The following is an 18,859-nucleotide window of genomic DNA, read 5'->3' as shown; positions in this document are numbered from 1 at the left end:
TTGCTGCCTACTGATACTGTGATCAGATTTTCTTCCAAGTCAGTTTAGTCATCATATTTGGACTAAAGTCTAGCATTAACTCCAAAATCTACTCTCAGGGGAAAATTCTGCTTCAAAAAAAGCAAAAGGTACTTTATTCACGTTTTACAAAGGTAAGAAGGAAGATGAAAAAGGGCTGTGAAATTAGTTATGTGGAAAAGTAACCTCCATTTGAAAGATGAATTATTTTCAAGCAAACTAGACTTTCGTTTAAAACCCTGCATTCCAGCGTTTACCGGGCAGCTCTTATCTATTTCTTCATTGCTGATGCAGAAGCCTTTGCTTCCCCGAACCCTCCCCTACAATCCTTGGGGTGAAGACATTTGTTTTCCTTAATGTTTTACCAGTCTGTGTTCGCAGCATAAAAGCAAACATACATCTCCTTTTCCCTCTTATCTCTTCAGGTCACTGCCACTTCCCCCACCACCACCACCTGGTGTCCTCTGGTCTTTGGAAAGCCACTAGTCTGGGTGCTTTATCCTTGGGTGTTGCATCAACTCCAAGTGTATGCTTTGCCCATCTTGAAGCCGGCATCACATTAGGACTTTGTGAGAGCATCAGTTACGAGTGTGTGCTTCTACTTGTTTTCTTCTGCTAAATCCTTCTCATCACACAACTTCACTGACTTTGGATAGACATCAAGGATTTCCAGTTTTGAAGAATGTTAGACTGAAAAGAACTCTAGAATTATTTCTAGAGTTTCCCAGTCCCCTCTTAATTTATACATGGAAGAACTGAGGCAAATGAATCCATCTTCCTTTCTTTCTCCTTCTCTTCCTTTCTTGTTCTTTAAAAAAAAAAATATTTATTTATCTATTTGAAAGTCAGAGTTAGAGAGAAAGGGGGAGACAGAGAGAGAGGTCTTCCATCTCCTAGTTCACTCCAAAAGTGGCTGCAATGGCCAGGGCTGGGCCAGGCTGAAACCAGGAGTCAGGAGCTCCTTCCAGGTCTCCCCCATGGGTAGCAGGGTTCCAAGCACTTGGACCATCTGCTGCTGCTTTTCCCAGGCCAGGAGCAGGGAGCAGGAGCAGAAGTGGAGCTCCTGGGACAGAAACCAGCACCTATATGGCAGTTTTACCCACTATGTCACAACACTGGGCCCTTCTTTCTTGTTCTTATCCTCTTACTTTGCCTATCATTTCCTCTCTTTCATTCTAGATAGATCCATCAAGTGGTTTTCCAGGCACAGTCCCAAGTGAAGATAAGGCAATGGATTGGACAGAGTCTCCCACCCCGACTCTGTCACAGGACTTCCATCCTGGTACAGGAGATGAGCACAGAGCAGTGAAATTAGTTTTCAGTTGTGACAGTGATCAATGCCCCTCAGGAGGACAAGATAACAGGGGCATACAACAGAGGGGCCTGACCCACTCCAGAGTCAAATGTCCTGATTGAAATATGTGGGTCTCAGAAGAAGTGGGAAGAAAGCAGGCCGGGCAAATGGGAAGCCACAAGCATAGGATCCTTTTGAGGAACTAGGACACGTGTGATGCAGTTGGGCAGCGAGTGGCAGGAGGTGAGACCTCCTAAGTGACTCTGGGCCTCTTGAGCAATTGTGGGCTTCAACCCAAGAACAAGGCAGAGCCGCCTAAAGGTTCTGGCAAAGTTCCTCTCACTGCTACGGAACAAGAAACCATCAGTCCAACATCACCAGGCAACATTTAAAACGTCATCGCCGCCTGCAGAGATGACGTGCACGGTGAGATGCTATCATTTCGCCTCCTTTGTACCACAGGAATGACTAATGCCTTCATCAATTCTAGGGGCTGTGCTAGAGAAAATTGTTGGCCTGCTGACAAAGTGTACAGCTCAATGTCGTGGGGACAAAATTCATTGTTGGCTGCTTACAGGGCACCTGATCATTCATAACCAAGTGCGTCAGGTATGCTAAACAGCCAGGTCATTGTATGTCCAAGTACATCCTTTCCTGAACTTTGACATGTGTTCCCCCACCCACGATGGCAGAAATCAGCACTACTGCACCTGCCCTATCAGCACAGGGCTTGTCCTACTTGGGAGATGAGTAACAGCAGCTATGTCAAATGGAAGCGAATGGCATGCATAGACCATTGAAAGAGGGGCGTTGATATCCTAAGGGAATAAAAAGGCAAAACAAGTTTTTTAAAAAAGGGGAAACTAATGAATAACTTGCAAAGAAATTAGTAAAAAAGAAATACAGCCTCACTAGTATTTAGAGCAAGGAATGTAAATACAACGAGGAGAGCATCTTTCAGCTATCACATCACAAACATTTGAAAATAAATAACCTTGGAGCAGGCGCTGTGGCATAGCGGGTAAAGCCTCTGCCCGCAGTGCCGGCATCCCATACGGGCGCCAATTCAAGACCCGGCTGCACCACTTCCAATCTAGCTCTCTGCTATGGCCTGGGAAAGCAGTAGAAGATGGCCCACGCCCTTGGGCCCCTACACCCATGTGGGAGACCCGGAAGAAGCTCCTGGCTCCTGGCTTCAGATCTGCACAGCTCCAACCATTGCAGCCATTTGGAGAGTGAACCAGCAGATGAAAGACCCCTCCCCCGCCCCCTTTCTCTCTCTGTGTAACTCTTTCAAGTAAAAATAAATAAATAAATCTTAAAAAAAAAGAAAGCAAATAACCTTGGGCCATCATGTGTATGGGGATGAGTACCACTACAGACTTTCTCAGGGACAATTTGCTGATCTGTAGCAAACCCCACAAATGTTCATTTCTTTTGACCCAGAAATGAGACTGCTAAGACAACCTAAGTAACTAGATATGTGCTCAAATATGTATTCACAAGGGTAATGGTTGCAGTATTATTTACCACTGCAAAGAAACTGTGAATATCCTAAAGGTCCAATATTGTGAGGCAAAATAAAATATCATCTAGTCAGATGATGAGCTAGCATGTGTTTCTTCAAAATCATGCTGTAGAAAAAGAGCCATTGCAGAAATGTTAACAATCTTAAGTGAAGGAAAAGATAAACCATAAAACAGTATGCACAATACGATCCGATTTCCCATAAATGCAAAGTGGAGAGAGAGAAACAGGCCCTGTCATCAGGGAGTAGGGTGATGGATGATTCACCCTCATGGTTTTTCAGTTGTCCAAATTTCCTTAACGGAGTCTGTGTTGCTTATGTAATGGATCTGTTTAATCCTAATTGCTTAAGAGCATGTGCTGACACATATCTGTCTGTGTGTCTTCAGTACATAGGAAATGCATTCATTAAACATCTGTTAGATAAACCCAAGATATTCAAAAGAGGAAAGTTAAACGTGTGTGTGTCTAAATAGCTTGATTCTAACAAAAAACCTGTGAAGTTTTGTAAATACATCATATAAAACACTGTAACTGCTTAAGAATTTTCTATGCCTTCTCATCAGGAGTATGTGTGCTACATAGATGTTGGGGCAGGGAGGAAACGCTTGTTGATCCCAGATTGCAAATGTAGGCTTCTCATAATGGTAATGATAGTAATGGTTTAATACACTGAATAGCACTTAATGTCAGTTCACTCTTAAGTCCTTTTGTATGTATTTTCCCAAGTACTTTCTGCCGTTGTAAATTTGCTGGCATTCTCATTTTGTATTTGCCCCTTACCCCTGTAAATAAAGAAGTACTTATGGTTCCGATAAAACTCTGTTTTGTCAAATACCACATGCTGTCACTCATCAGTGGAATCTAAAACGTGGATCTCATAGAGGTAGAAAGCGGAGTGGTAGCTAGGAGGTGCGGGGTCTGTTGAACAGGAGGATCTGCAGAGATATTGCTCAGAGGGTACACAATCTTAATTAGACAGGAGGGACCTACTGTACAATATGGTGACTGCAGTCAATAGAAAGATAGTGCTGCAAATGCTAAGAGAGTGAGTGCTGGGTTCTCATCACAAAAATAGTAACTGCGAAGTAATGCAGTTGTTGAAGATATTTAACTATTTCACAATGCATATTTACTTCAGAACACTAAGTTACACACACTCATACAATTTTATCCATCCGTTTAAATTATATGTAGGTAAAGAAAAGTAAACTGAAAGTATATCATTTTAAAAATTAAAGAAAGAATAAGAAAGGAAGGAGGAAGGGGGGTAGGCTGGGAAGTACCACTCTGCTCCTGAATCTGTGTGTGTGAATACATGGGGCCGACTCTGCAAAGCGGGTTGGGCTGCCACCTGCAGCACCAGCATCCCATATGGGCTCCACTTCCAACCCAACTCCCTGCTAACGTGCCTGGGAAGGCTGTGGAGGAAGCCCCCATGTGGGAGGCCTGGAAGAAGCTCCTGGCTGGCTCCTGGCTTTAGCCTGATCCAGCCCTGGTTGTTGCAACCATTTGGAGAGTGAACCAGCAGATGGAAGACATCTCTCTCTATGTGCCCCCCCCATAACTCTACCTTTCAAATAACTAAAAAATAAATGTTTTTAAAAATACATGAAATTTGCCAGTGCCGCGGCTCAATAGGCTAATCCTCCACCTAGCAGCGCTGGCACACCAGGTTCTAGTCCCGGTCAGAGCGCCGGATTCTGTCCTGGTTGCCCCTCTTCCAGGCCAGCTCTCTGCTGTGGCCTGGGAGTGCAGTGGAGGATGGCCCAAGTGCTTGGGCCCTGCACCCCATGGGAGACCAGGAGAAGCACCTGGCTCCTGCCATCAGATCAGCGTGGTGCGCCGGCCGCAGCGCGCCGGCCGTGGCGGCCATTGGAGGGTGAACCAACGGCAAAGGAAGACCTTTCTCTCTGTCTCTCTCTCTCACTGTCCACTCTGCCTGTCAAAAAATTTGTTCACCTTATATGATTTTAAAAAATCAAGAATAAGTTTTATGATAAAGGAATTTATATCAAAAAAAGAAAAATACATAAAAATAAAAATCCTTCCTTCTCATATCTAAATGATTGTAACCTTTCTCTCAATAACTTTATAGGGTTTTCCAAGCCAGGAGTTTCAGTGGATGGAAATTTCTGACATCTATTTTACATGTGAACATCTCCAATTTGAAAAGAAAGCCTATTAATCTCAGCTGTCAAAATAAGCAGAAATCTTAATAAAAGACTAGCACAAGAGGTTGAGTCCTTCAAAGATGCAGGCCATGGAGAGAGTGGGAGAAGGCTTGGAGGTGAGCGCTTGGGATGCCTGCTTATATATTGTGCATGCACTATTGTTCTTAGCACCTGTAAAGTCAAAGATTTTAATGTTACCCAAGGGAGCACATTTTTTTAATTTTTTTTTAATTTATTTGACAGATAGAGTTAGTGAGAGAGACAGAGACAAAGGTCTTCCTTCCGTTGGTTCACCCCCCAAAATGGGTGCTATGGCCAGAGCTACGCCGATCCGAAGGCAGAGTCAGGTGCTTCCTCCTGGTCTCCCATGCGGGTGCAGGGCCCAAGCACTTGGGCCATCCTCCACTGCACTCCTGGGCCACAGCAGAGAGCTGGACTGGAAGAGGAGCAACCGGGACTGGAACCACCAGGCGCCCATATGGGATGCCGGCACTGCAGGCGGAGGATTAACCAAGTAAGCCATGGTGCCGGCCAGGAGCACATATTTTTGAAAGATTGCATCCCTTGAAACCATCCTTGGGATGAAATGAAATAATTAAAGATGAAATAATTCTCTCATGTAATATTTTTGCTTAACAAAATGAATAATAAGCCAGGCGGGGCTTGTATCTGACAATAAAGATTATTTATTGTATTTCTCATTCAAATTGAGCATTCATCCCAATTGGGTGTCTTTTTTGGCAATCTACATCCTTGCATTTCCCCTATCTACATTCTATTCCTGAATATATACAAATTAATGTTGACTGTGAAAATTCTTTCCAGAGGTTTGAAATACCAAGCATCTTACACAAAGCTTAATCCCATGCATTAGCATCACAATCAAACAATTATCTCAACACACCTTAGATGCTTTCTACAAATCTTTTCAAATATGTACCAAATAGTTTTCATTATGCTGCTCTCAATTCACAAAATTAGGAAGCATTTTGCAATTTTACCTGCTGGCCCTATTTTTCTGAAGTTCTAAAGAATAAATTCAAAACAGATTTCTGAATCATCAGATTACGCTAATTGTCTCGGAAAGGAGAAAGCTCCAGGGAAGGCTGGGTCTACATGTATATTCCGGAAGCATCTGAATTGCGTCTACGGTCCCACCCTCTTCCTCAACGACCATTTATGTACTGTCTCAAAGTTTACTTTGAATAAGATGCCTCATGGCAAGACTGTGGGGAAGAGGCCATGGTAAAATTTGAGCAGGTCTTTGGACTGGAGTCAGGTCTCAGTGGAAGAGTGCTCCCAATTGATGTGAGGACCCCTGAGGACAAAGCACAAAGTTCCACCCTCAAGACTGTAAACGTAAAATCCTAACAGTTCCCACAGCATCCCCGTGAGAAGGTGATGAGTATAAAGTTCACACATGACTCAACTCAAAAATACCACTTAATTGTGAAGGGGTGATCTCATTCATCAATCACCTCATTTCTCAGATAAGGAATCTGAAGAACAGATATTTGGATCTACATCCCTTTATTCTTTTCAAGGCATTCTACCACTTATTGGTTTAAAATGGTTTATGATGGGAGTGGGTGTTTGTCTAACAGTTAAGTGCATGCCAGGTCAGAGGGCTTGTGTTTGATTCCCAGCTCCATCTCCTGACATCAGCTGCCTGTCAGTGCAGATCCTGGGAGGCATCAGTGATGGTTCAGATAGTGAGGTTCCTGCTACCCACTTAGGAGACCTGGATACCTGGACTAAGTTCCTGGCTCCTGGCTCCAGCCCCAGCCAAGACATGGCCATTACAGGCAGTTGGGTAGTGAACCAGTGGTTAGGAGTGTTCTCTCACTCTTTCTCTTGCTGTCTCGTTCCCTCTTCCATCTCTCCCTCTAAAATAAAACTTTCAGTAAATGTTTATCACTTTTCAGTCATGTATGTGTGTCACACCTGTGCCTCATACTAAATCTCTCTCTTCCACCCCCTGTAACTTTCAAAGTTGGCATTTATGCTTCAAGGTCTTTGATTTCCTTCTGTTGATGTCCTTCACATGATGCTTGCAGCTTTACCACCTGCCAAGCACTGTTCTAAACATGTTGCACACAACTCATTTAACCCACACGCAGGCACGATTGTTAGCAGTATTTTACATGTGAGAAAACAGAGGCATAGAGCTGGGTAATTGACCACAGTTACACTGTTCAACGGCAGAGCTCAGGTAATCGACTCCAAAGTTTATCTCTTTCATTATTCTCCATGGCCTCTGTAGGACAATAGCAGCCTTGAAAGTTCTAAAGTAAATTGGCATAGTTTGGAAGTGAACCTGCATTTGAAATCCATTGCTGTGTCTCCTGCTGACACAACCGACGATCTATGGGCACTTCCTCTGTGCAGAAGGCAATGGTCAATGTTCTAAGAGAAGTAAGACAGTTTCTAAACTACAGCAGCTTTTTTTTTTTAATCTAGGAAGCGAAGAAACATGGAGCCTCTAACATTGCTGGCCGGTGACAGAAGTGCCGAGGGTCGTTAGGGGGTTACACAAACTGTAACAGGAATTCCAAGAACAATGGCATGACTTGCGATGAGAGCATGGGGGAATCTTGCTTTTAGCCAGTTTCAAAATGGAGAATTTACTCAAGTCCTCATTTGTCAAGAAAATAAATGAAACCTCCAATTTGAGGCTAAGCTGTATAAATTTCTTTTGTTTTTCTGAGCTGTCCCAACCGAGCAGATGTGCTAAGGCTGTGTTCACTGCTGTAGATAATACACACATACTGGGAATCTGGATGAAAACTCAGAACATCTTCCAGGCCCTTGGGAGTTTGTGCTCTTCATTCCAGCTAGATATGATATTATTATTGTCATCAATAGGTAAAATGCATTAAGTAGCTATCCTGTGCTATACACTCCACAAAACACTTGATAATAACAACTTTACATGGTTATTACAACAAAACTAAGAGGCAAAGGTTATTGGTCACTACAGACAAAGAAATGAAAGTTACTTAGCTTGATGGTCAACCCCAGGTCTTGGTGATTCAGATCTAGGAATCAAACCCAGGTCCAGACAGAAAATCTTCACTTATGTATCTGTCTACAAGTAGAAGTAATGGATGTTTTAAAATATATAAGTATTCAAAGAAAAATAGGGCCCAAGAAAGTCCAACTGTCCTCCAAATAGAATAACTGCCCCAGTTGTTTTCTTAGGTTCTGTATTTATCTATTTGGGACCTTGTGGTTACAAGGGTGAGTCCATTAGCTACATCTTCTTTTTTTCCATATTCTTGGGTGTTCTGGCAGTATAGGGCCCAACAGACCTGGGGTGAGACTACCTCTCCTGGGATCAGATAATTGTACAAGATAACAACAATCTACCTATAAACATACCTTCCGTGGGCAGACTAATCAATCCCAGGTTTAGGGCACCAAACATCACCTTGTCTAACTCTCCATAGCAGACCTGTATTTCCTCTGCCCTTCATCACTCAGGGCCAGACACCAAACAACCAGAAATCACCCAGTGGCCCAGAGTCCACTAACACTCTTCACACTAGCTACCCCTATGCTGCTTACTCAGCCTGACATGCCCTCCACTTTCCCATCAGTCCTGCTTCTCTTCAACACACCAGCCTCTCTGTGCCGTCACTCAGTTGTCTCCATAAACAGAAGTCCCATAGGTACATATTTAGATAAAAAACAAAGTCAAAAAATAAAAATATTTTTGGTATAGATATAACAGAAAATCTCATCTTGCATCTCAGGGTGTGCATTAGCAGGAAGCTGGTGTCAGGAGCAGAGGGGCCATGGCAGTGGTAATGGTAAAAGAACCCAGGCACTCTGATAAGGGATGCAGGGGTCTTCATGCCAGGTCAAGTCCCTGGAGGATTAACCAAGTAAGCCATGGCGCCAGCCCCCATCACTATGTCTTTTATCTAATGGTCATTTATTGATCATGCTAAATTCTAGTTGGTCACTTACAGATTTTCTAGTGTAATTTCCATAGCAAAGCATGATGTAGGCTCTACAATGATCAACGTTTTAAAAATAAAGAAGCCTAGCCGACGCCGAGGCTCAATAGGCTAATCCTCCACCTTGCGGCGCCGGCACACCGGGTTCTAGTCTCGGTCGGGGTGCCGGATTCTGTCCCGGTTGCCTCTCTTCCAGGCCAGCTCTCTGCTGTGGCCAGGGAGTGCAGTGGAGGATGGCCCAAGTGCTTGGGCCCTGCACCCCATGGGAGACCAGGAGAAGCACCTGGCTCCCGCCTTCGGATCAGCGTGGTGCGCTGGCCGCAGCGCGCCAGCCGTGGCGGCCATTGGAGGGTGAACCAACAGCAAAAGGAAGACCTTTCTCTTTGTCTCTCTCTCTCACTATCCACTCTGTCAAAAAAATAAAAATAAAAAAATAAAGAAGCCTAAGTTCTTTCTGTGTATATGAACAAAGAAAGTTCAACTTTTATTGAATGCTTCCTATGAAGGTACTGTGGTAAACATCTACAGAAATTATTTCATTTAAATTGGAAGGCATGCCAATGAGATCAACCCCATTGTTACCTACCCACCTGGCTGCAGTATGTAGTTGAGGAAACGGAAGCCTTGATGTCCTGGGTAACCTACTTGCACTTGGTCACAGCTTTGTCAAGCAGGAAGACTGACTCCCAGATCCATGCTCTATGGTCTTAATTACGATAATGTAATATAATGCCTGTGATCTTTAGAAACCATAACATGGAGGAAATTAAATACACAATTATACCACCCTGATAATTCCAAATAAATAGCATGTATTTTTTTTGACAGGTAGAGTTATAGACAGTGAGAGAGAGACAGAGAGAAAGGTCTTCCTTCCGTTGGTTCATTCCCCAAATGGCCTCTACAGCCAGAGCTGCGCCGATCTGAAGCCAGGAGCCAGGTGCTTCCTCCAGGTCTCCCATGTGGGTGCAGGGGCCCAAGCACTTGGGCCATCCTCCACTGCCTTCCTGGGCCACAGCAGAGAGCTGGCCTGGAAGAGGAGCAACCAGCACCAGAACCCAGTGCCCATATGGGATAACGGCACTGCAGGCGGAGGATTAACCAAGTGAGCCACGGCACCGGCCCAATAGCATGTATTTTTAAATAATTGTTTTTTTTTAACTTTCATTTAATGAATATAAATTTCCAAAGTACAGAATATTGATTACAATGGCTTATAGGTGTCAAAATAAGTATTCATTAAGGCCCTCTATCAATACTTTGTAACAATCCAGATAATGTTCACGTATGGAATTTTCACTCTTAATCACATAGAGAGAGCAAGTTCTTGAAGGAAAGAGACAGACAGAAGCAATGCTGGACAGCCAGAGCTCAAGATGTGCAGAGCAGAGCTTCTCCAAGATTTAAGCAAATAGGATTCTACAGAGGAAAAACAAAACAAAACAAAACAAACGAAAAACAAGCTTGGGCCAGGAGCCCAGGCACAAGGGGGCAATGTTGGGCTTGCCTTTGGGGCATGCACCGAGGGGTTTGGGCAACCTTCTGCTGCCTCGTTGGTGATTGCTGTTCACCAACCACAGTGAGAGCTTTACCATAAGCAGCTCCTAACGCAGATAGATGAAAGCAAACTTCATTCTTGCCTGCTTTATTGGTCTATCATAGAAAGGAGTTTTAGAGAACATGAGGAAGATGGAGAAAATGCAATAATTAAAGAAACAGAAGACTTTTGGAACCAAAGGATGTCTTGGAATTTTAAATTAAAGGAGCTCACAGAATCCTGGGCAGAAATATTTGTTAGAATTGTTAATACCAAAGACTGTTTTTAAAAAGGATGTTCAAAATTTTTTATAATGGAGGACTCACATTAACCTGTAACACTGAAAGCTAGGGGACAGCGACACATTGTTTTAGGAGTACACAGGGAAATTACTATGAGCCGAGAATTTTATATAGATTCAGCATATCACGTTAATGAAAGATATTTTCAGATAGGCAAAGTGGAAAAATACTCAAAGTGCATCATCCACATGGCCTGTCTAAACAGGTTTTCAAGGAAATGCTCAAGGCCATCCTGAGGAGCACACAGGACAACTCAGAGCCCAGAGAATCTGATACAGAGTCTTCCACCTTGGACAAAGCCCTCTTCTTAGAGCTACCCTGGAAGCACAGGGGTGTTCTGATTTTTGCGCTGTTGTTGGCTGAATCACACATGGTCTACACCTTGACATTTGCCCGTTGTGGGCCTACTGACTTAACTAAGAGCTCCTAATCATGAGCTTTGATTTCCACCCAAAGGGACCCACATCCTTCTTCCCAAGAAATGGGTACTTGCTAGTCGCTACTGCCCTGCATACTCAAGCCAAGACAGTTGGCAATCAGAAAAACAAGAGCTTACTTACTTCAGCAGGAAGAAGCGAGTGACAGAGAGACTGAGAGGGCACAGGACGCACAGAGGCACTCGCTCTAGGACCTGGCAGTGACGGGGTTACTGCCTGAGAGCCTCTGAATTGTGTGCCTCAGGTGTCTCACTCCCCTCAGCCTAATGCTGACTCTGGTTATCACTCTGGCTAATAAAACCAGGAGTATCAAACAATGGATCATGTTCTTTGTAGTCAAAGTATGAGAATAACCTACATATCACCAATAAAGTACTTTCTAAATAAGTGATGACGCATCCGTACAGAGAACTCCAAGCAGCAGTGGAGAAAGATAGCGCTGCTCTTCATGGATTGGTGTAAAAGGACGTCCTCCGCGCATTATCAGTACAGGTGAAACATCATGCAACAAGATATTCTTTTAGATTATCTCATTTCTGGGGGGAAATGTAGACTTAAGTATTAATATGGCTATATGCCCAAAGTTAAAATTTAGTTTTACTACTTATGGATATGCTTATTATTTTATGAATGATTATATTCATATGTTCATACAGGGATCTGAAACAAGAGTGACTAAACAAAATACATTGTTATCAGCCGTCTCAAACACAAAAGTAGGGCATGAAAGTGGCTATGGGGGAATCTTTTTTTTTTTAAAGATTTATTTATTTGAAAGAATCACAGAGATAGAGGGAGAGACAGAGACTGCTTGTCCCCTCCCTAAGTGGCAGCAATGTCCAGGATTGGGCCAGGATGAAGCCAGGAGCCAGGAACTTCATCTGGGTCTCCCACGTGGATGCAGGGGCCCAAGCACTTTTGGCATCTTCTACTGCTTTCCCAAGGGGAATTAGCAGGGAGCTGGATTGGAAGTGGTGCAGTTGGGACATGAACTAGTGCCCATATGGAATGCTGGCATCACAGTTAATGGATTTACCCAGTACACCACCAGGACTGCCCCTGCGGGGGAATGATAATGCCACCAATATTACCATCACCTTCTACCTTCCCTCTCCATTTTATGTGACTTCCATCATTTTATTCACCTCATGCTACAATTCAGTTACCACATCATTAGCTACATTGTTCATTTTACCAGAAAGAGAGAAAAATTAAGGGCAAATTATGGGGAGCCAGGGAAGAAAGGTAGATTTTGTAGCTAAAGTCTCCCAGAAATCCCACCCAAATTCTCCATCTGTATCTCCATGCCCATCCTTATTTTCAGATGAAGCTGGGAAAACATGGACTTTCATGGTCCTAGGACTACTGTCGTCCCCAGGGTTAGGATTCCACCCCAGGAAGAGGGAAGACACGCAGCTGATGCTTCCACAGCTTGAGTAACAGAAGATGGTTTCCACGGAGCACATGCATCATTCTCATATCTCATTACAACACCAAAAATTCCATTTTGTAAAAACCCCAGAAACTTAAGGTTAGGAAACCAATGCCTGCCATAATCGGGGAACAGATCCTGAACTGGTGACTGATCTCTGTTGTGATTTAAAGCAACCCAGACCTGTCCCTAGCCATCTGTCCTCAGCTCTGACCCTGGTCTCGTGCATCAATTTACCATAAACCACCTGAACTACAGACCTCGTCTGGACCTCGTGCATCAATTTACCATAAACCACCTGAACTACAGACCTTGGAGGGGATCTTGTACAGATGTTGGTGAAGGCAATCTCTGGTCCAGAGCCTTAGGAAACAAGGGCAGACAGTTCTCAAAGGAGATGTAGGAACCTTGGCCGTCTTTTGAAAAAAAGCAGATTAACCTGAGAAGATCCACCTTATTATTACTATTAAGCAATTCTTCTTGTTCCAAAACACACAACAACAAGAAGCACCAAGATTCTTCAGGGGTGGGAGGGGGTGCTTGTCATGTTTTCCTGTCACGCCCTTTTTCTCCTGACATTTTTTTTATGATTACTCTGGGGAATTAGATAACGCAGCTGACACAAGTGTTTTACTACATAAAAAATGCTCCTCCATCTTGGTAATTAATCGGGCATCACCCAGAAGTGTAATGTAAGGAATAACAAAGCATAAAGGAAAAAGGAGAGACTGTGCTTTTCACAATGAGGAGGTAACTACAACGGAAAGACAAAGTCCTCTGAAGTTTCATTAACCGGAGTTTAAATCTTGCTTTTACTATGCATTGGTAATATGACCTTAATTAATCACTCAACTTTCTGAGTGTCCACTGAATCAGCTCTAAAATCAGAGAACTACCATCACCTATCCACTTAAATTGCTAAAATATTAAAGGAAATAGATTATTCATGTTTGCTGGCATAGGACCTACCGCATGGATGACACATTTCCCTCCTCCCTGTAGGGGGTTGAACAGATGTCATTCAAATCCTACATCCTGGGATTGCATTGTGGGGATTTTCTGAGTTTCAGAATTGTGTGGTTAACGTTCAGTAGAAACACTTCAGTGCAGAGCTATGGAGAATGCACAGCTTCTCCTGAGTGCAGGAGCCTCGTTGGTCACCACCTTCCCAAGGTTGGACTCTGTTGGCCTTCATTCATAGTGGTTAAACTTAACAGTGTCACTGTGTTAATAATTTGGGGTCCCTTTAAAAGTCCTAATACCTTGATCAATTGGAATTTAGAGGATGGTTCTATGGTCCAATTATTTCAGTCTTGAACACTATAACTGAGACCACCCAAAGATATAATTTAATCTACCAGCCACTTTTTCTGAGCTTTGCTCAAATCTGAAGTATGGCGACTGTCAGCAAACCCCATTAGTTGACTCCAACTAATGCTTGATGCTTTTTCCTTTTTCTTTTTTTACATAGTCATGTGACTGTTAAGCTGTCTTCATTTTAAAGATGGGAGGGAAAAGCTCTGCTTTTACATTTTTTATTCATTTGTTTTTGTTTTAAAAGTATTTGAAACTCAGGCAGACAGAAAGAGAGAGAGCTCCCATCTGCTGGTTCACTCTACCAACAGTTGAGACCAGAGCCCAAGCCAGGAACTCGATCTGGATCTCCCACGTGGGTGATAGGGGCTCGACTACCTGAGCCATCACCTGCTGCCTCCCCGCATACTCATCTCATTAGTGGGAAGCTGGAGTTGGGAACAGGGCAGGCGCTCAAACCCAGGCACTCACACATGGGATGCAGTCATCCCAAGCAGAGTCTTAACCATTGTGTCAAATGCCCACCCCAGGCCTGCTTTTTGTTCAGTTTTTTTGTGTGTGTGACTGACTGCTCCTCCATGTGACAATCGTTTTTCTTTCCAGTTCTTGAAGTTATGTAAACCCAAATTACTGTTTAACATACAGGGTTTATTTCATTTCTATTCATTTCCATTTTAAATGACTCAGGAGCAGGAATACTATGTCATCAACCAACTGTCCCGGTATAATGGTGAGAGTGTCCTATGACCTGATGGTCTCAAAAATTTCCAGAAGCCTGGGAAACAATGACAAAAATAATAAGGGAGAGACAGAGTCATAATCACCTTCGCACTTGTGTTACAATTCAGGGGGTCTCAAAGACATGGTATGCCTGCACGGGGAACATTCTGGAACATGAAGGGACATTTCTTTAGGTTTTCAGAGGGACCGGAGGATGAGATTGAGAATTGTAACTTGCCAGGTGTGGTCTAGGGATACTGGACATTTCTAACAGAAAAGGATACTCCTGCATTCTTAATGACTTTGATATATCCTCACGGTCATCCATGCAGGTGACAAATTTGTTCATAATCTTTTCAGCCTAAAACATAACTGCACTTCACATACAAACATAAAGTATTTTTTTCACAATGTTAAAACTCAAAATTCCAGGAGCCAAATCTCTGAGCAAATTGACAGATGCTCTTACTCTGTTTGGCTTAGAAAATTACCGAGTCATCCATTCTTCATTCTAGAAAATCCAAGTATTTTCCAAATACAACAACCAACACAGCTATAATCAGTCTGTAGTTGGAGCTCTACAGATAGTAATGTAAAAATAGTGGCTTCCGTATATAGAATATTTTACTATGCAAATATTTGATTATTACATTACATCTTCTAACATCACCAGGCATTAACATTCACTTACTGAAATGCAATTTATTTGGTCATAAACTGCAGTGGTTTTTTTTCTCCTTTACATTGGGACTATGAAATTTTATTTATTTCACTTATTTGAGAAGAGGTGGAGGGGGAAGAGAAGGAAGAAGGAGATGGAGAGAGGCAGAGGGAGACAGAAAGGGAGAGGAGAGAAATCTCCCATCCACTGACTTATTTTGCAAATACCAACAATAGTCAAGGTGAAGCCAGGCCAGAGTCAGAGCAGGAAACTCATTCCAGGTCTCCCATATGGAACCAACCGCTAGAGCCACCACGTGCTACCTCCTGGGGGTATGCATCAGCAGGAAACTGGAATCAGGAGCACAGCTGGCCTCAAACCCACGTACTCCAATATAGGATGCAGGCATCCCAAGAAGCATTTCAACTACTAGACCAAATGCCTTCCCCTATATTTTTAATTATGTAATGTGTATTACTCATGAACTTTACTTTCTGAGAACATATATTATAAAATACTTGTTATAAAAGTTGACATTGGTTTAAATAAAACTAAGAACCACTGGTGAGGTTCGAACAACAACAAATAGTAATCATTTAATAATCCCTGACATATCTGGTCTGTAGTTAAGGGAGAGTATTTGGGAGTTTTTGATGACAAAAAATGAAATTTTTCAGAACTGTACCATGTGGCACATAATTCAGGCGGGCGTCAGTGTAACACAGTTTGTTAAGCACATTCTAACCACAAGGCATCATTCGGAGCAGTAACCAGAGCTCCCTCTCCTCCCCTTCCTCTTTTGCATGGTGGGGGCCCAATGAGCCCTTTAAGAGTCTCATCACAAACTAGGTTACTGATAGGCATTTCAAGTCACGCATCCAGTGCATTCTTGCTCCAATAAAATCTTACTAAAACATTTTTATTTTGCAAACATGCTTCCTGTTCATTTTCCTTTTTCTAGGAGAAATCTTTATCTGAATTTGGTTATCTAAAAAATATTTTTTACTTGTAGTAGCCTCCAGGATATAAAATATCATATTACCAACCCAAAGTACTATAAAAGTTTTAAGACATTAGAGATTATTTAGTAAATTATTGACTACTGTATTGTTTGAAAGACTTGCAAGCTAAAAGTGCATATTTAAAGAGAACGGCTGCTGATGTGGACTCCATCAAGCTCTGACCTATCAGTTGGTATGCAACCTTATCTTCCTAAAACACCCTTTGAAATCAACAGGAATTCAGCTGATTTAAGGAGATAGGAGCAAGCCTCCAATAGTAATGTGTGTGCCTCCAGTACCCTACCTCTCACAAGAAGTGCTCCATGCCACAGGGTCTGACTACAAAGTCAGGCATGCAGACCGAGGGAATAGGTTCATTCTCTGCTTTCTAACATGCTGTTGTTGAGACACATTCTTTTTTCAAGGGAAATGACAAAACTGGACAAAATCAAGCTCCAGACATACAAGCCTTCCAAAGTCACAATGCCAGGAATGTCTAACCTTTGTCTGTGCACAGGCAAAACACTGATGAGATTACAGATTCGCTCTAGGGGCAGGCATTGGACCCAGGGGTGAAGATGCCGTTTGGGACACTTGCAACCCAGCTGAGCACGCCTGCTCCCAGCTTCCCGATCAGGAGCACCTGAGAGGTCAAAGGTGAAGACTCACACACCTGGATCCCTGCCATCCTCGGGGGAAACTCAGATGGAGTTGCCAGCGCCGGAATTCAGCCTGGCCCAGCCGCAGCCGTTGTGAGCACTTAGGTAGTAAACCAGTGGATGGGAGATCTCTGTCTTGCAAATAGACGAAATATATAATTTTCTCAAAAAATATTAGCTCTAGTACCATCTTGTAAAAATGCAAGGGGTTTTCAAAAAAGTCCATGCAAAAAATGTATTATGAAAAACTATTCATGGATTTCAAATTTTTGCACCAAAATAAGCTTAACTTTTAGTCCAGTTTTGCCACAAAATATTTGAAGTGACTTTGTATATCTGCCTTTTAACAAAAGGCCTCAAAACCTTGAATATTAAAACACAAACAGATGCTTTCCAACCTCCTAACACAGCTCCTGCTCCTACACCATTGCTACAACTCACCTTTCTTTGTCAGAGTACCTCTAAGTCTCAGTGTTTACATGAAACACTCACATGTTCTTCTTCCTTGCCCGTTCTACATAAGTTCTTTGACAATAACGGTTTTGTCTATCACATTATATCCCCAGTGCCTACCCACAATGCCTGGTGCAGGACAAGTTTTTGGCAAATAAATAACCAAATGTCACTTCATCTTACAAATCACTAGTTCTAAGCGGAAGGGCAATCGTAACATAAATTCAATAAATCAAATAATTCCTGTTAAATATTGTGAATGTATCTTCCAAGATGGTGGCCCTAGAGTATAGTATCTAATAGAAACGTCTAGTTTGGGAAGGTACTAGTGTTTCCAATGTTCTCAGAACCTGCGGGAGCCTGATTAAAATCCGTGCACCTTCCACCCTTGATTGTTTATAATAAAAGCCTCCTGAATGTACAGCACAGTTGTGCTTTCAACCTCTCCTGTCAGCTCTTTGGTTCTTGGAACAGGAAATCTCAGAGGTTAATTACCCCAAAATGGAAGGTCTTCCTACACTAATCACTGATGTCAGCCTGCCTAACATATCACAATTATTCATCAGAAGGTATGGAGGGCAGATGAGGCCCTGGTGTAATTAGAAAATCCCCAGTTTCCCCAATACTTGCCCTAAAAGTGCGATATTGGGGCTGGCGTTTTGGCATGGCAGTAAAGCTGCCGCCTGCAACGCCAGCATCCCATATGGGCATCAGTTCATGTCCCAGCTGCTCCACTTCCAATCCAGCTCCCTGTTGATGGCCTGGGAAAAACAGAAAATGCCACCCATGTGCAAGACCTGGAAGAAGTTCTTGGCTTGGCTGGACCCAGCCCTGGCCATTCTGGCCACCTGGGGAGTGCACTAGCTAATGCAAGATTGATGGATCACTTTTTCTCTCTACCTCTGATTTTCAATTAAATAAATGAACCTTTAAAAAGACACAAAAGTGGGATATTGTGATCTAGGTGGACACACACACACATGGAGTGTTCCCATTTCTTTCTGCCTTAGATGAGAAAACAGTCTCAAGTAGGAAATCATTCTTGCTATGTTTTTATTTCTATTATAATATTGCTTAGAAATCACCTTGCTAAATGAAAGATCTCCACGAGTGAGATCCCAGTGGAAAGAATGGGTCATCAAAGAAGGAGGTACCTTTCTCTGAAGGGAGGAGAGAACTTCCACTTTGACCATGACCCTGTCTAAAAAATATCAGAGTCAGCGAACTCAAAAGGCCTCCATAGCCTTGGCAACTCATGACAAGAGCCTAGGGTGATTACTGATGCCATAAACAAGAGTGTCAATTTGTTAAGTCAACAACAGGAGTCACTGTGCACTTACTCCTCATGTAGGATCTTTGTCCTTAGTG

This window comes from Oryctolagus cuniculus, chromosome 11 (genome assembly GCF_051225735.1).
Source record: "Oryctolagus cuniculus isolate XC-2025 breed Fujian yellow rabbit chromosome 11, ASM5122573v1, whole genome shotgun sequence".
In the NCBI taxonomy this organism is placed as follows: domain Eukaryota; kingdom Metazoa; phylum Chordata; class Mammalia; order Lagomorpha; family Leporidae; genus Oryctolagus; species Oryctolagus cuniculus.
The sequence above is the reverse complement of the archived record's forward strand: the minus strand, read 5'-3'. Positions refer to the sequence as shown.